The sequence below is a fragment of the Malania oleifera genome, chromosome 4 (assembly GCF_029873635.1).
Source record: "Malania oleifera isolate guangnan ecotype guangnan chromosome 4, ASM2987363v1, whole genome shotgun sequence".
In the NCBI taxonomy this organism is placed as follows: Eukaryota; Viridiplantae; Streptophyta; class Magnoliopsida; order Santalales; family Ximeniaceae; genus Malania; species Malania oleifera.
In genome coordinates, this window is record NC_080420.1 from 113,033,629 (window position 1) to 113,054,368 (window position 20,740).

Consider the following 20,740-nt stretch of genomic DNA (forward strand, 5'->3'; position numbering starts at 1 on the left):
CATGGGGTTAAATGTGGGCCCTGGAAAAAAAAAAATGGAACTTGGGATGTTATGAATTTACCGAGAGGAAAGAAGTCAGTAGTGTAATAACCCCAAAAAATGTAGAATAATAATAATGGTCATTTAGTTAGTATTAAAACAAAAGTGTTTCTCTATTAGGATCATTAATTTCATGTTTGATGCCTAAGAAAGACCTTATTTAAGCGAGTGCTCAGAGACAATTGCGTTTCAGTCACTCCTTGGAGGTCGGTCTGGTCAAAATGGAATTTCATAGGATAAACATGGTAGACACTGTTTGCATACGTAAATAAGTATATATACATGAAATAATGTTTTTACTGAGATAATTTGTAGAAATATATGATATAATAATAATAATAATAATAATAATAATAATAATAATAATAATAATAATAATAATAATAATAATAATAATACAGGTATCATGTGCAAGGCCCACAAGATCATGTGGGGTCCACATGAGTCTCGAAACTATGTTGGACCCATAAAACCGTGTGAGGATTATTGGAGTTACATAAAGACCCACTTAGGTCTCGAAATTGTGTGGGGGCAGGGGTCCACATGAGTTTTCGAAATTCAAACTTAATTCTCTTTCAAAAAAAAAATAATAATAATAATAATAACAATAAAACATAACTTAAAAATAATAACAATGATAATAATAATAATAATAATGATTTCAAAAATAAATAAATAAATAATTAATTAATTAAGTAAATGAATTAAAAATTAATTAAATGAGGGTGTCGGCAAACACTCCCATTTTCCCCACATGTACCCCTATCCCCATCCCATACCTCACATCCCAAACTCATCCAATGCTCATCTCATGCCCATTCTTTGCTCATTCCTTTATTTTAAAAAATTTATAATTTCATCCCTCTCCCCACACTTTTACAAATTTCATCTTCTTCCCCAAAATTTTCCTATAAATAGGAAACTCTCAACTTTCATTTTTTATAAAAATTTTCCAAATGAAGAAAATGATTAGTGACTGAAAGAATTACTGATGGAGGGAGAATTTTTTTTATAATTAAATTCTCACTCACCCACTCTTTTCGGTTGCATTTTTAGAGATATTTATTGTAACTGTATCACAAGGTTAAGTAAGAGGTAAGTAAATTTGATTATGTTAGATTTTTATTTAAAACTTATACCTGAGTTTATTTGTAAGTAAATTTTGATTATGTTAGTTATTTTCATAAAATTCTCCCGAGTTTATTTTTACTCATATTTAATTATACTAGTTTTATCTTTAATATACTTGCATTTATTTTTGAGTTAAAAAATGTTCTAAACCCCTCGTGTATTTTACAGTATTAATTTCTATCCAAGAAAACATTTTTTACACAAAAATTGTGTGGCATGAGTTTATTTTTACGTTTCATATTTCACAAAAATATGAGTAAAAATAAGATTTTCATGATATTATTTTAATTGTATAAATTATATAATAAGATGTTTTCAAAACCCCTTATGGCTCGGACAATATAGAAAATTATAAATGCTCAGTACCGCAACTTAAAGTTTAAACGGATCAGAGTACACTCACACTGTTTACAAAGTAGTTTTATATGGTAATGGATTTCTCCTGAGTGCACACATGAGTCAGATCAGGATTTAATAGAGAAAATCTCACTTAATGATTATGTACGTTGATTTAGTTTGGCTAGCCGGTCAACCAGGTAAGTCCCGTTTTTAGACCGCACAACCTAGTCATGGGAGTAAACATGACTTATGACTAACAGAAACATGACTAACGGCTAACAGGCCTAAGAGTGGTTTTTACAATATATGTATATACAAATTTAATTACTTGTGCAGAGTGATTAATGATTTGAAGGAAAAGTATATGTTTATATGAACAGGGTCATTTTTGTGCTTAAATGATGATCTAAAGGAAACGTATAAGGAAAAGTATATATATGTATATAATTAAATATTATAGCTATAATTTTAAAGTTAAAAGTTTAATTTAACAGTTACAATATTTGGTTATAAAATTTTACTATTGTAGTTGATGGGAAAAGTTTTATGTAGAAATTTTTAAATGTACATTTATTTTAAAAGCAAATTTGAAGTTATAGTATTAAATATTATTTTACAAAATTATAAAAGCTCATTTTGGCCACACACTAATAATAATTTTATTTACTTATTAAGGGTCGTCTCACCCCAATCATATTTTACATTTCAGATAACTCTAAAGAGCATATTGGAAATCAAGCACAACATGTATGTGGGTGGGAATAGAAAAATAAAATTTGACTAGAATTATTAGTATGATGTCAGATGATTATGTTTGTGTAATGTTTCTTCTTTTGGAATAAATTATTGTAATACGGTTAATTAGCACTCTGGTTTAATAATAATTGAGCTTATTTACTTCCGCTGTAAATCAATGGTAAAAAGTAAACATCCTAGACCCTTCGGGGTTTAGGGTATTACAAGTAGGTTGCAAAATGGGTCTTCATAGTGAAATATAAAGCTGATGGAATAATTGAACAGTATAAAGCCCGACTTGTTCCAAAAGGGTTTACAAAGACCTATGGTATTGACTATACGGAGACATTTGCACTAGTGGTAAAATTGAATATAGTTCGGGTCCTCCTATCCTTGGCAACCAACTTAGCTTGGCCACTACAGCAACTCGAAATTAAGAATGCATTTCTAAATGACGAGTTAGAATAAGAAGTCTACATGACGATACCACCAAGTTTCAGTAAAAAAAAGGTGAAGAAAATGGAGAATGTAAACTTAAGAAGTCCCTATATAGACTTAAGCAATCTCCCAAAGCATGGTTCGACAGATTTGTGAAGGTGATAAAGAACCAAGGAAATCGACAAAGTGCAATTAGATCACACTATGTTCTTCCAATAGTCTAAAAGTGGTAAAAAAAAATACAATTCTGATTATGTATGTTGATGATATAATCCTAATTGGCGATGATATAGTGGAGATGGAACGATTGAAGAAATTCCAAGCTACTGAGTTTGAAGTTAAATACCTAGGACAAATGCAGTACTTCTTAGGAATGGAAGTTGCTAGATCAAAAAAGGATACCAGTGTCTCTTAGCAAAAATATATCCTTAATCTCCTAACCGAAACTGGCATGCTTGGATGCAAACCTAGGGAAACCTTAGCTGAGCAGTAAAGAGGGTTGAAGACTGCAGAATACCAATTGAAAAGGAGAGGTATTAGAGATTGGTTGGTAAACTAATCTATCTATCACATACCAAACCCGACATTGCATTTTTGGTAAGTATGGGAAGCCAACACATGCATTCACCAAAAAAGACTCACCTGGATGTTGTGTTCAAGATCCTCACATACCTAAAAGGCTCTCTGGGCAATGGACTCTTCTTCAAAAAATATGAAAGCAAGGAAGTAGAAATTTTCACATATGCGGATTGGGTAGGATCAATGGAAGATAGAAGGTCTACCCTCGAATATTGCACCTTTGTATGGGGAAATTTGGTGACTTAGAGGAGTAAATAACAGTATGTAGTGGCTCAAAGTAGTGTTGAAGTTGAATTCAAGGCAGTTGTATAAGGGACATATGAAGGACTGTGGTTACAGAAACTCTTGAAAAAATTACAGATCTCGGTGAAATTCCTTATCAAATTCTACTATGACAACAAAGCATCCATCAATATCTCTCTTAATCCAGTTCAACATAACATAACTAAGCATGTAGAAGTGGACCGACACTTTATTCAAGAGAAGGTTGAAGAAGGAACTATCTGTACGACTTATGTACCTACCAAGGAACAAACAGCAGATATCTTTACCAAAGGGTTAGCCCGATAGAGCCTTGATGATTTCATATGCATGTTGGATATGATCAATATCTATGATCCAACTTGAGGGGGAGTGTAGAAATCCCAAAAATCTTGGAAGTAATTTAGGGAGGTATATATGTAGAGGATTGTATATTATTAAAAAAGATTTCTTAAGGAGATTGTTTCCATATTTATATTTCACAATTGTATTATAAATATTGTGTATTGGCTTGTACAAATCATTTAAGAAATACTGAAATTCTATTCTATTTTCAAGTATTCCATCAGCTAAGGTCGAGCATACATTGTTGGTCCACAATGATTAGTTTTATCATTTGTTTATCTCTCCAAGTGTTTTCGAGTTGCACATGCAGGGGAGTGTTAAGGCCACCTAATAGCTTAAGCTTTGAGGTAAAGTTTTATTCTAGCACCATCAATGTAACGACCCCTAATTATTGCCATTTTTTTTATATTCACAAAAACATCCCAGTCTCAGAGTGGGAACTGAGGATACCTGTTCATAAAACATGCTATTTATGCAGCGGAGAACATAAAATACCCAAACCTTATTTACAATACCAGAGTTCTAATATTTCCCAAAAATATACATGTACATTTCCCAAAATCCACAAAAAGAAACTCTCACAGATTACTCAAAATCCACTTCCCAACTCATCACTTACCCTAATTCTAGGATGATACTAACACCACCTCTACTTGGGAGCTTGTCCCACTTGCCTATCTAGATCACCTAAAATGTTTGGATTCTGAGGTTAGACACCTCTCAGTAAGATGGGATAAGTTATTATCAGTGTGTAACAAATGAGTTTTACGTAAATAACATATTTATCAATTAAGTTGTAACTGAGATGGCATTTCAATGTAAAGCATATCATAACTCACACCTATATCATTTAAAATACAAGCTTTCTATTTGAACATACTTTTAACTGTAATACATAGTTCCTGTTTGCTATAAATCTGATTATATATACATAATGTATATATCTGTGAAAACTTCCCTGGATGGATAACTCTAATCATGAATTAACCCCACATGATCAGGTTATGCGGCCCGTGGGCTGGACTTAACCATGGATGGCCTATCAGGTTAAGTCAAAATATAATATGTTTGTAGTACGATTGGCCTACTCAACCTGGTCCAAACCGCCAGGGAGCTCCTCTACTCTCCTCCGAGGCACAATTGACTATCAACATCACACTCTATTTGAGATGTGTGGTTGCACTATCTATAATTAGCTACGATATTGTGCTCTATATTCTGTTGTAGTCCATTAGGGTTTTGATACTTATAATATTATCTCTCTATATTACTGTTTTACCATGATTCAGTAATAACTATAATACCATGATTCTGTAATAACTGCAATATCATGGTTCTATAAAAGTTGTAATATCATGGTTCTGTAAAACTGTATAAACTTTCATATTAAATTATGTACTAAAATTAATATTTATCATACCACACAATTGTGTAATGATCATAATATTATATTCTATATAGGAAAAGTTGTATTTTACTACTGTGTGGGGGAAATTATATTTTCTACTATTTGAAAATAGTATATCCTTTATAGTATTTTTCCTATAATCCAAATTTATGAATTTTCCCAATCAGGCATATCATATGAAAAATCATAAATTCTTATACCCAAAAGTTCATAACCCGTAATATCTAGACAAATCATATGCTGATATCTCATTATCTTCTACTATACTATAATCGGTAAATTTTCTGAAATGGACTAGTATAACTTATCCCCTTACCTACTTACTGAGAGGTCTTCTAAAAACCCTAAACCCACAGCCGCAATGTTCGGAGCTCCGAACCCTAAAATCAAATTTTCCCCAGTTCAATCAACTCAACCCAGAATAATAATCCCATTCATATTTCCAAGGCCCAAATACTCTAAATAACTAATGTAGACACTCTATTTTTGCCCTAACCAAATAGAACAAGGGGTCCCCTCTTATTTTTTTCATTATTATTATTATTATTATTATTATTATTATTATTATTATTTTCATTATTACTTTCTTATAATTATTTTTATTTATTATTATTTATTACCAGTAGTATTATTAGTATTACTTTACTATTATTATTTTAGATATATTTATTATTATTATTATTATTATTATTATTATTATTATTATTATTATTAGTATTTTTTTACTATTACTGTTAGTATTATTATTATTATTTTACTGATAGTATCTTTATTATAATTATTTATTATTAGTATTATTATTATTATTACCTTATTGATCCTTATATTATTATTATTATTATTATTATAATTATTATTATTACTATTTTCATTATTACCATAATAGTAAAAGTAGAAAAAGAAAAGTAAAATAAAAAAGGAAGTTTTTTTTTAGGGTTTACAGAATTTTTTTTTATATAAGGGGAAGCACAGACCAAAGAACGCACAGAAAAAGAAAAAGAGAAACCTCACCTTGCAGTCTCGTGCTGCAGCAATGGAGTCGTCGGCGTTTGCGCAGTCAACTAGATGAAACCAATTGAGCAGCGATTTCTTATCCGATCAATGCGAAACTTTTTGAGGTCTTTTCTAACCCTTTCATCTTAATTGTCACCGTTCAGATTCTTCTTTTGAGTTTTCCCCCTTTGTGTTAATTTCTTGCACAGCCGTATCACCGCCACAGCAGTGGAGTCATTGGCGCCTGCGCATCTAACTGGACTAAGCCAATCGAGCGGCAGTTTCTTGTCCGATCAATGCGAAATTTTACGAGGTCGTTTCTAACCCTTTCTTCTTAATTGTCACCGTTCAGATTCTTCTTTTGAGTTTTCTCCCTTCGTTTTAATTTCTTACACAACCGTATCACCGCCGCAGCAGTGGAGTCATCGGCGTCTGCGCAGTCAACTAGATGAAACCAATCGAGCAGCGATTTCTTATCTGATCAATTCGAAATTTTATGAGATCATTTCTAACCCTTTTTTCTTAATTTTCACCGTTCAAATTCTTCTTTTGAGTTTTCCCCCTTCATGTTAATTTCTTACACAGCCGTATCACTGCCGCAGCAATGGAGCCATCGGCGTCTGCACATTCAACTAGAAGAAGCCAATCGAGCGGCGATTTCTTATCCGATCAATGCGAAATTTTACCAGGTTGTTTTTGACCCTTTCATCTTAATTTTCACTATTCATATTATTATTTTGAGTTTTACAACTTCATTTTAATTTATTACACAGCCATCTCACCGCCACAGCAGTGGAATCGTCGGCATCTGCGCATTCAACTAGATGAAGCCAATCGAGCGGCAATTTCTTATCTGATCGATCTGAAACCTTACTCGGTTGTTTCTGACACTCCCTTGTTAATATTTACTGGTTGGATTAATTTCTTTGAGTTTCGTAATTTTATCTTCATCTCTTGGACAGTTTGCCAACACACAGCAAGCACACACTTGCACGTATTCATTGGTATTTTATTTCTTGTATATACTTACTGTGTTGTATTAAATTATTGTGGTAGGTTTTGTTTGTTTTGTTTTAGTATTTAAGGTTTAAATGTGTGTTATATCTGTGTATGAATTAAATGAATAATACTCGTAAGATTTTTAGTGGCTGTGTATATTAAATAATTAATAATGTTCTTGTAGGATTTTGAATGTCATAATATTTGTTTTTATAGTTAATATTCATATTTATATTTTTGTTATATTATTATTGTAAAGTTTTTATTATAGAAATTTGTTTAAAGTTCAGATTTTTACTGCATATATAATATTGTTGTAAGATTTCTAATGTTTGTTTAGTTAATATTCATGCTTGTGTTCTGAATGCACATGTTATTTAATGGTGATTGTTATTATTGTAAAATTGTTATGGTTAAAACTTATTATTTAATATTCAATTTTAAATTTTTGTTGTATCCATTGTAAATGTTAAATGATATATTATCAAGGTAGGGTTTTTACATATTTAGTAGTAAGGTAATATTACATATTTAGTAAATTAGGATCTTAAGCTTGGTGTTTTATTGATATTATATGTAAATTAATAATTTTAGTTATATGTATATCACATATTAGCATATTGGTAAATATTACATATTTAGCATTTTTTGTATTTTTTTAATATTATATATTTAGTGATTTAGGGTTTAATGGATATTATATATTTAGTAAATTAGCATTTTAATCACATGTTTAGCATCAATTATTTTTTAGAATATTACTATAGTTAGTATTAATTATTAGTATCTCAGTATTTTTAGTATTAACTATTTTTAGTATATTAATATGTTTAGTATTAATCATTATTAGAATCTTACTATATTTAGTATTAACTATTTTTAGTATATTAATATATTTAGTATCTTAATATATTGGGTATTAATTATTCTTAGTATATTAATATATCTAGTGCTACCTATTTCTAGTGTCTGAATATATTTAACATTAACTATCTTTAATATATTAATAAACTTAGTATCTTAACATATGTAGTATCAACTATTTTTAGTATATTAATATATCTAGTATTATTATTCATTTTTAAATGTCTAGTATTACGTATATTTAGTATATTAATATTTTATTACTTAATATAGTGTTTTTCAGCATATATATGGAGTCATGTATTCTATTATTAATATTTTTTTTAGTATTTTAGCATTACTTATTAGAGTATTAATATTTATCATTATTTTTATCGTGATTATTATTTTTGTTTATATCATATATTGTGTTATTTTTACTATTATATATTTGTATTAATTTAATATTTTTTATTTTTATTATTTATTTTCTTAACTTTATGATTTTTTATTCCTATGATTTTAATGCGGGGGTATGAGCCTTCGGGCTTCATGTACCTTAAGCTCTGAGGGAATATATATGTATATATTACATTCATTTATTTATTTATTTTTCATGTGTATTTATAAACTCATAAAAAAAGTAACTTAAAGACTTTTTAAATTAACTTAGGGATAATTTTAAATTAATTAGGTACCGTTCGTAAGAACAGGCGTGTAGGGGGTGCTCGTACCTTCCCCTCGCGTAACCGAACTCCCGACCCCAGCTCTGGTAAGGTAGGCTCATTCTACTCTTAACAGGGTAGTAATCATGTATTCTAACCACACTAAAAGGTTAGTGGCGACTCCAACATTCCCTATTTTTTCTTGAAAATTAAAATTAATTTTTAATTTCGCCACCCGGGGCACACGCGCTCCTGGGACGTCGCGACAAATAATTAAACCCAAAAATATCTTACTTACCTTGATTTTGGAGTGGTGTCCAGAAACCCCAAATCAACAATCTGCTCTGATTAAGTTGTAAAAAAATTGTCCATAGATCTTTGTGGTGGTCCATAATCATCAATTCAGGCTAAAACGAAGCCGAAATCAAAGAGAGAAGGGGTTAAGGCCCAACCTAGAGAGAGAGAGAGAGAGAGAGAGAGTGATTTCTTTCTGCAGAAAATGACTTTAAGCCTTTATAAAGACTATTGGCCATGTGTACTCATCGATGAGGACATAAAATTTGTCGACGAGTCAATGAAAGTCGTTCGTCGACGAGAACAATGGGTTCATTGACGAACCCTAAATAGTCTAAAATTCCCTCACTCGCGGGATCTCCTTGTCGAGGAGCGCAAGGCGCTCGTAGACGATTCCCTACTATGTGCCCCTTAAAATTTTTATTTTCCTTTTTTTTCCTTATTTTCTCATAAATTAAATTTTTCAGGTCTCTACATCCTCCCCTCCTTACAAAATTTTGTCCTCGAAATTTGCTATCTATCCCATTCTTCAACCTTAAGGAAAGCATCGCAATTTTATTAATTACCATCACTTATGACAGAGGAATACCGTGGTTACAAGGGAGGGTTCTGGGAGATTACAACCATTCACATAAAAAGAAACTCTCCCAAAGCCATTATAACCTAGAAACCAAAAACACTAACTATCCTATCCTACACTATACAAGTTAAAATACATACATTGTGATTTACTTTTACTTATACTAGCTCAGCTTTGAGCTCCATTGAATAGGGGTGGAAATCTCAGGCGCATTTGTTCGTCTAATTCTCACAAAACCTCCTCAACTACATGATTGCGCCATTACACTTTTACTAGTGGAATCCTTTTTATGTGTACCTTATGTTCCTTTTGATATAGAATATGTACTAGTACTTCTTCATAAGATATGGCATCCCCGAGCCCCAATACCCCATAATTGATCACATTGGTGGGATCTGGGACGTATTTCATTAACATCAATACGTGGAATACGTCATGGATTCTGGACAGCACCGGTGGTAACGTCAACCTATAGGCAACTAGACCCATTCTCTCAAGTATCTCAAATGAACTAATGTACCTAGGACTTAACTTACCCTTCTTTCCAAATCTCATAATCCCTTTCATCGGTGCAACTTTCAAAAAAACATGGTCCCTTGCATTAAACTCCAACTTCCATCAGTGAGTATCTGCATGACTCTATGTTGTTACGATCCTGTCTCTGATAAGCTTGACTTTATCATAAGTATGTTGGACTAACTCTAGCCCCAAAATCTCTCTTTCACTGATTTCATTCCAATATAACGGAGACCTCCACTTCCAGCCATACAACACTTCATACGAGGCCACTTCAATACTGGTTTGCTAGCTATTATTATAAGCAAACTAAACTAGTGGCATATACTGAATCCAATTGTAACGTCCTCAAATTCCTTAATATAAAATGAAACATAATAAATAAAATGGTCAACCAAACCCGTGGCTAATGGGGACACCTGTCAATCACAGTGGAAACCTAAGCAGCAGTAAATATAAAATCTCAAACATTCCACCATAAAACATCATACCAGAGTTTACTACATCATCAAAATACTGAATAATCATATATTTTCATATTTTCTATTAAATTATAACGTACATAAAACATCTGTTATAACTGATAATACTGAAAACATACCCAGGATGAATAGCTAATTGATGTCATGTATTACCCCCCATGATGGGTTGTGCAGCCCGAAGGCGGGACCCGACAATAGCTGGCCGACCATTGCCGAGTCAAAAATGTCTGTAAGTACGATGGGCCCGCCGCATTAGCCACCACATTAGCCTTTCTTGGTTGGTAACTGATGGTACAATCATAATCTTTAATAAACTTTAGCCCCCTCCTCTGCCTCATATTTAATTCTTTCTACGCAAAGAAGTGCTTCGAGCTCTTATGAACTATAAAAATTTCACACCTACCCCCATATAAATAATGTCTCCATATTTCAATGCATAGACTACTGCTACTAATTTCAGATCATGGGTAGGGTAATTCTTTTCATACTCTTTGAGTTATCATGAAGTATATGCCACAACTTTCCTCCGCTGCATCAAAACACACCTAAGCCCTTTGTGTGACGCATCACTGTAAATTATGAAACTCTCTTCTCCTAAAAGAATCGTCAACACCGATGTAGTGATGAGTTGCTAATTCAACTTCTGAAAAATATATTCGCATTTATCATACCACTCAACCTTCACACCTTTCCAGGTTCATCTGGTCAATAGGTCTTACAATTTATAGAAACCCTCTACATATCTATAGTACTACCCAACCAATCCCAAGAAGCTTCTGATTTCCTACACATTCTTCGGTCTTTCCTAGTCCACTACCGCCTCAATCATACTCGGATCCACAGAGATGCCACACTTGGATACCACTTGTCTGAGGAAGGCAACTTGCTCTAACCATAACTTGCATTTTTTGAATTTTGCACACAGTTTTCTTTCTCTCAACACCTGAAGCACTATCCTCAAATGTTCCTCATACTCCTCTAAGCTCTTTGAATACACCAAAATATCATTGATAAACACCACCACAAACTAGTCTAAATACTGGTGGAAAACCCTGTTCATCAAGTCCATAAACACTGTAGAAGCATTTGTCAATCCGAATGGCATAACCAGAAACTCGTAATGGTCATACCAAGTTCTGAATGCCATTTTTGGAACATCCTTCACCCTAACCTTTACTTGATGGTACCCAGATCGTAGATCTATTTTAGAAAATGTTTGTGTCCCCCATAGCTGGACAAACAAATCATCGATGCGGGGAAGTAGGTATTTATTTTTAATGGTCACCTAATTGATTTTTCTGTAGTCGATGCACATTCTCATCAACCCATATTTCTTTCTTACAAACAATATTGGCACTCCCCAGGGTGACACATTGGGCCTAATGAACCCCTTATCTAATAGTTCATGTAGTTGTTTCTTCAATTCTTTCAATTCTTCCGACACCATTCTATACGATGCTATAGATATCGGCGCTATACCCGAAGCTAGGTCAATAGCAAACTCTAACTCACGATCAGGAGGCAGTCCTAGCAAATCTTCCAAAAACACATCAAGAAAATCCCTCACTATTGATATATCCTCTAATCTTATCTCCCCTTCTGATGCTTCCTTTACACAGGCCAAGTATCCCCGGCATCCATCCAGTAACAATCCCCTTGCCTGTATAGCTAACACTAGCTGGGGTGAGGCGCGTGAAATCAGGAATAGCTTCCCAAGAGTGGGGTGATTTGGCTTTTTAAACTTTTGTTTTTAGTTTTTTTTAAAGTCCTTGACTTCTTTTAATATTTAACCAATTCTTTTACTTGTTTATCTATTTTTTCAAACAAACAAGAACAAAGTAAACATTCAATCTTCAACCACAACACTTATTTATTAACCAAACAAATATTCAACTTTTCAACCAAACCAATCAATTTACCATGATGATCAAACCAAACAATCATAAGAATTCTCAGCTTGTGTGTAGCCCTGTTGTTAATATGAATTTGAACCAAGCCCTGTATATATGAATTTGTTCCTTCAATATAATATTCAATGCATCATCCAATCACTCTTTCCAAATATTTAGAATCCAAATAAACTCTTAGTTAATTTATCTTTGGGTGTTTAACCAAGTAACGTACTCTCGTATGGTTTCCGCAAAGAATGGTTCAACCAACGTACTCCCTTTCGGTTTTTGCAACCCAAATCAAAATCAAACTTAAAGTTTACTTGATTTCCAAATATACGTAGTTTATATGATTTTCAAATTTAAACCATCCACGCAATTTACATATGTACTGAAAATAAAGAATGAGGAAAGAAAGAGTGAGACGAAGATTTTTACGAAGTTCGGCTTCAACACAGCCTACGTCCTCGCCTTTGGCAAAACCACCAAAGGATTCACTAAACCTGTTCCTTTAACGAGCGGAACAAACCTTTACAAAACTCCTTAGTCAAGGCTAGAGCATGCCTTCTCCAAACGATGTCCCCTCGTTCGGTCACTCCTTACATAGCCTAGAGTCCGCCTCTCTAAGCAATGTCCCCTTGCTTAGCCAACGATCCAAGCAATCTTTTGAATCATCAATCTACAAGAAAAACAAACAAAATAGGTGCCTACAAGAAATACTCTCTAAAAGAAGCAAGTTAGTACAAGCTCAGCACTATATACTTCAATGTAAAATATCAATATGAAATAGAATGAAACTCAAGTGTAGAATTCACCAATATCTTTCTTAGATGAGGATTAGCAATAGGAATTCAGAGAAGGAAGGATTAGAACTTCAGAATAGCTTAGCAAAAGAGATTTACAATGAGAGAGCAAGAGAATTTTGGAAGAACAAAAGTGCTTTCAGCTTCTTAAAATAGATTTTTCAATTCATGGATGTATTTTGATTTTCAAAACCATGTTTTTATAGGCTTTCAAACTTGTTTCCATGTTACTAAAGTTTCCTTGGAGCCTTTCCCAAAATTTTAAAAAGTTTGGAGCCCAAGCAATGGATATTTAAAAATTAAAACTTTTAAAATTTCTGCCCTTTGAACAGTGTTCAGATGATTGAAGTCTCAGGTTCAGTCATCTGAGGTGGTTCTGCCTCAAAAAAAAATTCAAAAAAAAAAAAATTTCAGACATCTAAAGTTACACTTCGGTCGTTTGAAGTGGTTCTATGTGTTGTTCAATCAGCTAAAGTGCCTCCCGTGAACAGTGTTCGGTTAGTTGACAATTGTGACCCTGCTTCAGTATTTTGTCCATAAATTTTTATGTATAACTCCAAATTAAGTGATCTTGGTGTCAAAATAAATTTAAAAGAAAATCCTACAACTTTAATGTTTAACATATTTTAAAATAAGGATTTTTCGATAGATAAAATTTCACCTCAATTCGGATGTATAAAAATTGACAGCATTTGGAAAAACTCTTTTTGGTGCTTTTCATTCCAAAAATGATTCTAACCTTTTTAAAATAATTTTTGACCTTATAAAAATATTTTCCAAGTATTTTAAAAGGTATCTGGGTCTAAGAAGTTAACCTAAGAGTTTTATAATATTTCAAATGATATTTTAAACATTAAAGCACTTACATGAGACTTCTAAGACATTAACATTCTAAACACTCAAGTCTTCATGCTTGCTTTGACTCTTTCTTAGTCTTCAAGCTTTAATATTCTTTCAGCTCTCTTACTTTACTTTTATTTGGTCCTTTTTACTTTAAAAATTCCTTGGCTTTCAACAAATCATTCATGTCCTCATATTCTTCAAGTTTTAATATATCATCTTTAAATCCATGCTTTGATCTTTAAATTCATGTTTTGACTCTTTTAAGTTTCATTTGATCCTTGTGAGTACTTTGACCTTACTTTCTTATATATGAGCCCTGAAATAACATTACTCACACAAATACGTTAAATTCCACTTGTTTGTTAGCATTAAAACAAGATAACAAGATTTTAAGTCTTGTAAGACCAACAATCTCCCCCTTTTTTATGATGACAAATAAGGAGCAAAAATTTGAGTAAGTCTTAAAAAGGCTCCCCCTTTCAATAAGTTTCATCTTAATAAGATCAATATTAATTTCATCAATCATGCTCATCACTTTCTTTTGGTTTTACAAGCTTTTTTAATCAATATTAAATACTTAAATACTTCTTTTGAATAGATATTATGTTCATGCTCAATTTTTGCTTCAAAACTTCTCCCCTTTTTGACATCAATAAAAAAAAAATGATTTAAATTAAAATACAATTCATTTTAAGCATATCAATAATCATGTATTCCAAACATATGTACACACTCAAGTTATTGTTTTTCAATATAGCATGGGTAGTGTGTAGCTCTCAGCATTTATTCAAGATACCAGCTGATATTATTTTGATGGTTTTTATGATACCAATTAAAAAATTAAAATTTAATTCATGATATCAATTGATTAATGATTCATGACACTCCCCCTGAATTCAATACATTCAATTTTGTTATTATTTTACTTTAATCATCCCATGTAAAATATTGAATCATATCATGTATCAAATATCAATATCATGCTAAGATCATCAATGTCACATCATGCTCATAGACATAATCATGCTCATAAATAATTTTGACTTTATGATACGAAGTAAGCTTTTAGATTTGATATCTATAGAAATTTTTGACATGTGATACCAAAAATACTTTATAGATATCAAAGCTTAATATCACATAATGTATAGTTCATGGATATCAATATAACTACTATATCTTTCATAGCTTATAGATAAAAAATAACATGTTTATCCATGTGATTCATTTAAAATCATACATGTTCAAGAATTATCCTTATATCAAAAATTTATGCTTAAGCTCAATAATCTCGTTCTCAATTTTCAACATAGTGAACCATACTTTTCAATATGAATCAAGTCAAGTTAATTAATACACATGTAGCATATTAATACATCACTTGTAAGCAAGTAAGCATGTAGCATATAACATCAAGGCGCTTATATAATAAGCTTAAATTTGATATTTTCTTTATATTTTCTTAAGTTAAGCCTTGTAAAAAGTCATCCTATGATTTTGGCCAACAATGCCATTTTCTATTTTATATATGTGTGAAGTCATTATTTCATTTTTGGTACCCATATTTTCTTGGGTCCGGAGGCTTTTTCAAGGGAGGTTTCTTTTATTTTCCATACTTATTTGGTTTTAACACCTTTCCTCTTAAACGAACATTCAAACTTTATATGCCCCTTTTTCTTGCATTGATAGAATATGGTGTTTGTGTAGGCATTAGAAGATGTGCAAGTATAGTTTTTGGATTCTTTCGAGAAATATCCCATGTAAGAATTCTTTTTCTTTTTATTTTCAATTCCATTGAAACCAATGCATTCTTTATTTAGAGACATTCTTTGTAAGCCAATCATCTTATCAAGGTTTTCTTTTTCTTTTGTGAAGTTGTAAATAATTTTATCCTTGTCTTTGATTTAATTCTTGAGATCATTTAACTCTATGTCTTTCTTGTTATTAACCTTCTTTAATGATTTCTCTAATTCTAGAGATAATTTTCTGATTCTATCCTCTAATCCAAAAATATTCATATCTTTCTCATATACCGTAGAGGATAGGGATCGAAGGTCTTCTATCATTTGGTCATTCTTGCTTTCTAGTTTCTCAATTTTCAAGTTGTTTTCTTTTTCAGCAAGATTTTTGGATTCTATTTCTTTCATTGCTGATTCATACTTATGTTCTAATTGCTTGAGTTTTGAGTCTTTATCTCTTTCAGCATTCTTTAAGAATTCTAACTCTTTCATTAAACTTTCATTCTTATTTTTCAATGAAGTGTTTTGTTTATTTTCTTTCATCAGCATCTTAAGTACTTTGAATAGATCATTTTGAAGTTCATCATAAGATGGCATACTCTCATCACTTGATTCATCGCTACAAGAATTATTTGAAGATTTAGTTAAGGAGCTTTCTTCGTTGTCCCATGCCATAAAGCACGTGTAAGCAACCTCTTGGTCGCTTGATTCATATTCCGAACTACTTGTACTATCCCAAGTAGTGGCTTTCATGGCCTTTTTGTTTTTCTTCTTAGACTCTTTATTTAGTAGTGGACATTCCGATTTTATATGTCCGACTTTTTTGCAATTATAGCATCTAGGAGTTTTATTTTTAGAATTCTTTTTTCTGATTTCTTCTTCTTCTTCATCTGATTCAGATTTGGATTTTCTTTTGAATTTATTCTTTCTTTTAAGAATTCTTGCTAGCTTTTTAGATATGAAGGCTTCTTCGTCTTCATCCATTTCACTACTTGAGTTTTCTTCTAAGGTTTTAAAGCTAATTTTTTCTTGGGCTTTGGTTTTCCCACTCTTTTCATTCATTGTCATTTCATATGTGAGAAGAGAACCTATAAGCTCATTTAAGGAAGTGGTTTTCAGATTTCTACCTTCCGTTATAGTAGTGGCTTTTGGTTCCCATTTAGGTGGTAGCCCTCTAAGAATTTTCCTTATCATCTCATAAGTAGTGTAGATTTTTCCTAGTGCATATAGGAAATTGATTATGTGAGTGAACCTTATATACATATTTGTAATTGATTCATGTGGGTTCATCTTAAAGGCTTCATACTCGCTTGTGAGCATATCAACCCTATTATCCCTAACATTCGTTGTTCCTTCATAAGTAACTTCTAGCTTATCCCATATTTCCTTAGCTGATTTACAAGTCATTACTCGATTAAATTCATTAGCATCCAAGGTACAATATAAAGCATTTATAGCACTTGAATTTGTTTGGAGAATTTTATAATCTTGATCACCATTAAGATCTTTTTACAACTACTTGTTAGGATTTGTTATAACCCCGCTCTGATACCAATTGAAATTAGGAATAGCTTCCCAAGAGGGGGGTGAATTGGCTTTTAAAAATTTTATTTTTAGTTCTTTTTAAAGTCATTAACTTCTTTTAATATTTAACCAATTCTTTTACTTGTTTATCTATTTTTTCAATCAAACAAGAACTAAGCAAACATTCAATCTTCAAATAAACTCTTAGTTAATTTATCTTTGGGTGTTTAACCAAGTAACGTACTCCTGTATGGTTTCTACAAAGAATGGTTCAACCAACATACTCCCTTTCGGTTTCTGCAACCCAAATCAAAATCAAACTTAAAGTTTACTTGATTTCCAAATATACGTAGTCTATATGATTTTCAAAAATTTAAACCATCCACACAATTTACATATGTACTCAAAATAAAGAATAGGGAAAGAGAGAGTGAGACGAAGATTTTTACGAGGTTCGGCTTCAACACAGCCTACGTCCTCCCCTTTGGAAATACCACCAAAAGATTTACTAAACTTGTTCCTTTAACGGGCGGAACAAACCTTTACAGAACTCCTTGGTTAAGGCTAGAGGCCGCCTTCTCCTTACATAGGCTAGAGCCCACCTCTTTAAGCAATGTCCCCTTGCTTAGAAAATGATCCAAACAATTCTTGGAATCGTCAATCTACAAGAAAAACAAAAAGAATAGCTGTGTACAAGAAATACTCTCTAAAAAGAGCAAGTTAGTACAAGTTCAGCACTATATACTTCAATGTAAAATATCAATATGAAATAGAATGAAGCTCAAGTTTAGAATTCACCAATATCTTTCTTAGATGAGGATTAGCAGTAGGAATTCAGAGAAGGAAGGATTAGAACTTCAGAATATCTCAACAAAAGAGATTTGCAATGAGAGAGCAAGAGAACTTTGGAAAAACAAGAGTGCTTTCAGCTTCTCAGATTTTTTGATTCTTTGATGTATTTTGATTTGCAAAACCATGTTTTTATAGGCTTTCAAACTTGTTTCCATGTTGCTAAAGTTTCCTTGGAGTGTTTCCCAAAATTTTAAAAAATTTGGAGCCCAAGCAATGGATATTTAAAAATTAAAACTTTTAAAATTTCTACCCATTGAAAGTGTTCAGATGACTAAAGTCTCGCATTCAGTCATCTGAGGTGGTTCTGCCTCAAAAAAAAATTCATCAAAAAAATCTTTAGACATCTGAAGTTACACTTCGGTCGTCTGAAGTGGTTCTGTGTGCTGTTTAGTCAGCTGAAGTGCCTCCCGTGAATAGTATTCGGTTGGCTGACAGTTGTGACCCTGCTTCAGTATTTTTGTCATAAATTTTTATGTATAACTCCAAATTATGTGATCTTGGTGTAAAAAGAAATATAAGAGAAAATCCTACAACTTTCATGTTAAACAAATTTTAAAATAAGGAGTTTTTGATAGAGAAAAATTCACCTTAATTTGGATGCATAAAAACTGACAGCATTTGAAAAAACTCTTTTTGGTGCTTTTCATTCCAAAAATGATTCTAATCTTTTTAAAATAATTTTTGACCTTATAAAAATATTTTCAAAGTATTTTAAAAGGTATCTAGGTCTAAGAAATTAACCTAAGAGTTTCATAATATTTCAAACGATATTTTAAACATTAAAGCACTTACATGAGACTTCTAAGACATTAACATTCTAAACGCTTAAGTCTTCATGCTTGCTTTGGCTCTTTCTTGGTCTTCAAGCTTTAATATTTTTTGAGCTCTCTCACTTTGCTTTTCTTTGGCTCTTTTGACTTTAAACATTCATTGGCTTTCAACAAATCATCGTGCCCTCATATTCTTCAAGTTTTAATATATCAACTTTAAATCCATGCTTTGATCTTTAAATCCATGCTTTGACTCTTTTAAGCTTCATTTGATCCTTGTGAGCACTTTGACCTTACTTTCTCATATATGAGACCTGAAATAACATTACTCACACAAATACGTTAAATTCCACTTGTTTGTTAGCATCAAAACAAGATAACAAGATTTTAAACCTTGTAAGGCCAACAGCGCGCACAAACAACCCCACAAATCTGAATTCCTGCTTTCTAGGAGGTCTGGATACCACCTCTTTCTGGTGACAATCAATACTAGTGTAATTAGTAGCTAGCCAACCCATTCCCAAAATCACGTCAAACTCCTGCATATCTAATACCATAAGATCAACTGGTAATACTCTTCCCTGAATATCCACTGGATAACCTTTAAGCACCTTTCTACACCTCACTACTAATCTAGTCAATGTGGCTACTAATAATTCAATATCTAGCAATTGAGCTTCTACCCCCCATAGCTTGGTGTACCCTAGTGATACAAAAGAGTGTGTGGCCCCTGAATTAAATAAAACAATAGCTTTATATGGTACAACAGCAATAATACATGTCACAACGACGCCTTCCATCTCAGTGTCTCTTGAAGTTAGAGCATAGACCCATGCTAGGGCGGTATTCTTCTGTTGATTTCCTCAGGGTGCTTGATTGTTCCCCCTGAATGGTCTAGGAGCTGGTGCTTTGTTGAATGGCCCATGACACTCTCGTGCAATGTGTCCAGGTCTCCCACATCAATAGCAAACGTTTTCTCCCACACAGCATTCTCCCACGTGCCTCCTGCCGCATCTAAGGCAGATAGGATAAATTTGCTTGCCCTGATACCCACGATTCCCCATCACTTGCCTCTAACCTCCGCCATACCGGTTTCCCCTCCATAGACCCTGGTTAGTACCTACCTAAAACTCAGGAGGTTTAGGCCTCTTTCTCTAGCTCTATATCCCAATACCCCTCTGCCTGCTCGCCTCTGCTACAGTGGCTCTATCAACCAATTTGGATAAATCTTGTTCCTTTAAAACTGCTACTTACTCAGAAATTTCTTATCTCAAGCCTCTCTCAAACTTCCTTGCCTTCTTAGCCTCGTCTGGTACAATGTATGGGGCAAAGCGGGATATCTCAATAAACTTTGCCACGTACTACTATATCGTCATATGCCCTTGGGTCAAATTCAGGAATTCCTCCACCTTGGCTTCTTTAATAGTGACGGGGAAATATTGGCCGAAAAAAAACTCCTTAAATCGGCTCCAGGTCATGGCTACTGGTACGGGCCTCTATTCCTTAAGAAGTTTCATGGTTGTCCACCACCTCTCAGCCTCACCCGTCAACCTATACTTGGCATAGAGGACCCTCTGTTCATCAGTTCAGTGCAACACCGTCAGTATTTTCTCGATTTCTTGTATCCAATTTTCAACAACTGTGGGGTCGACTCCCCCTAAGAACTCTGGAGG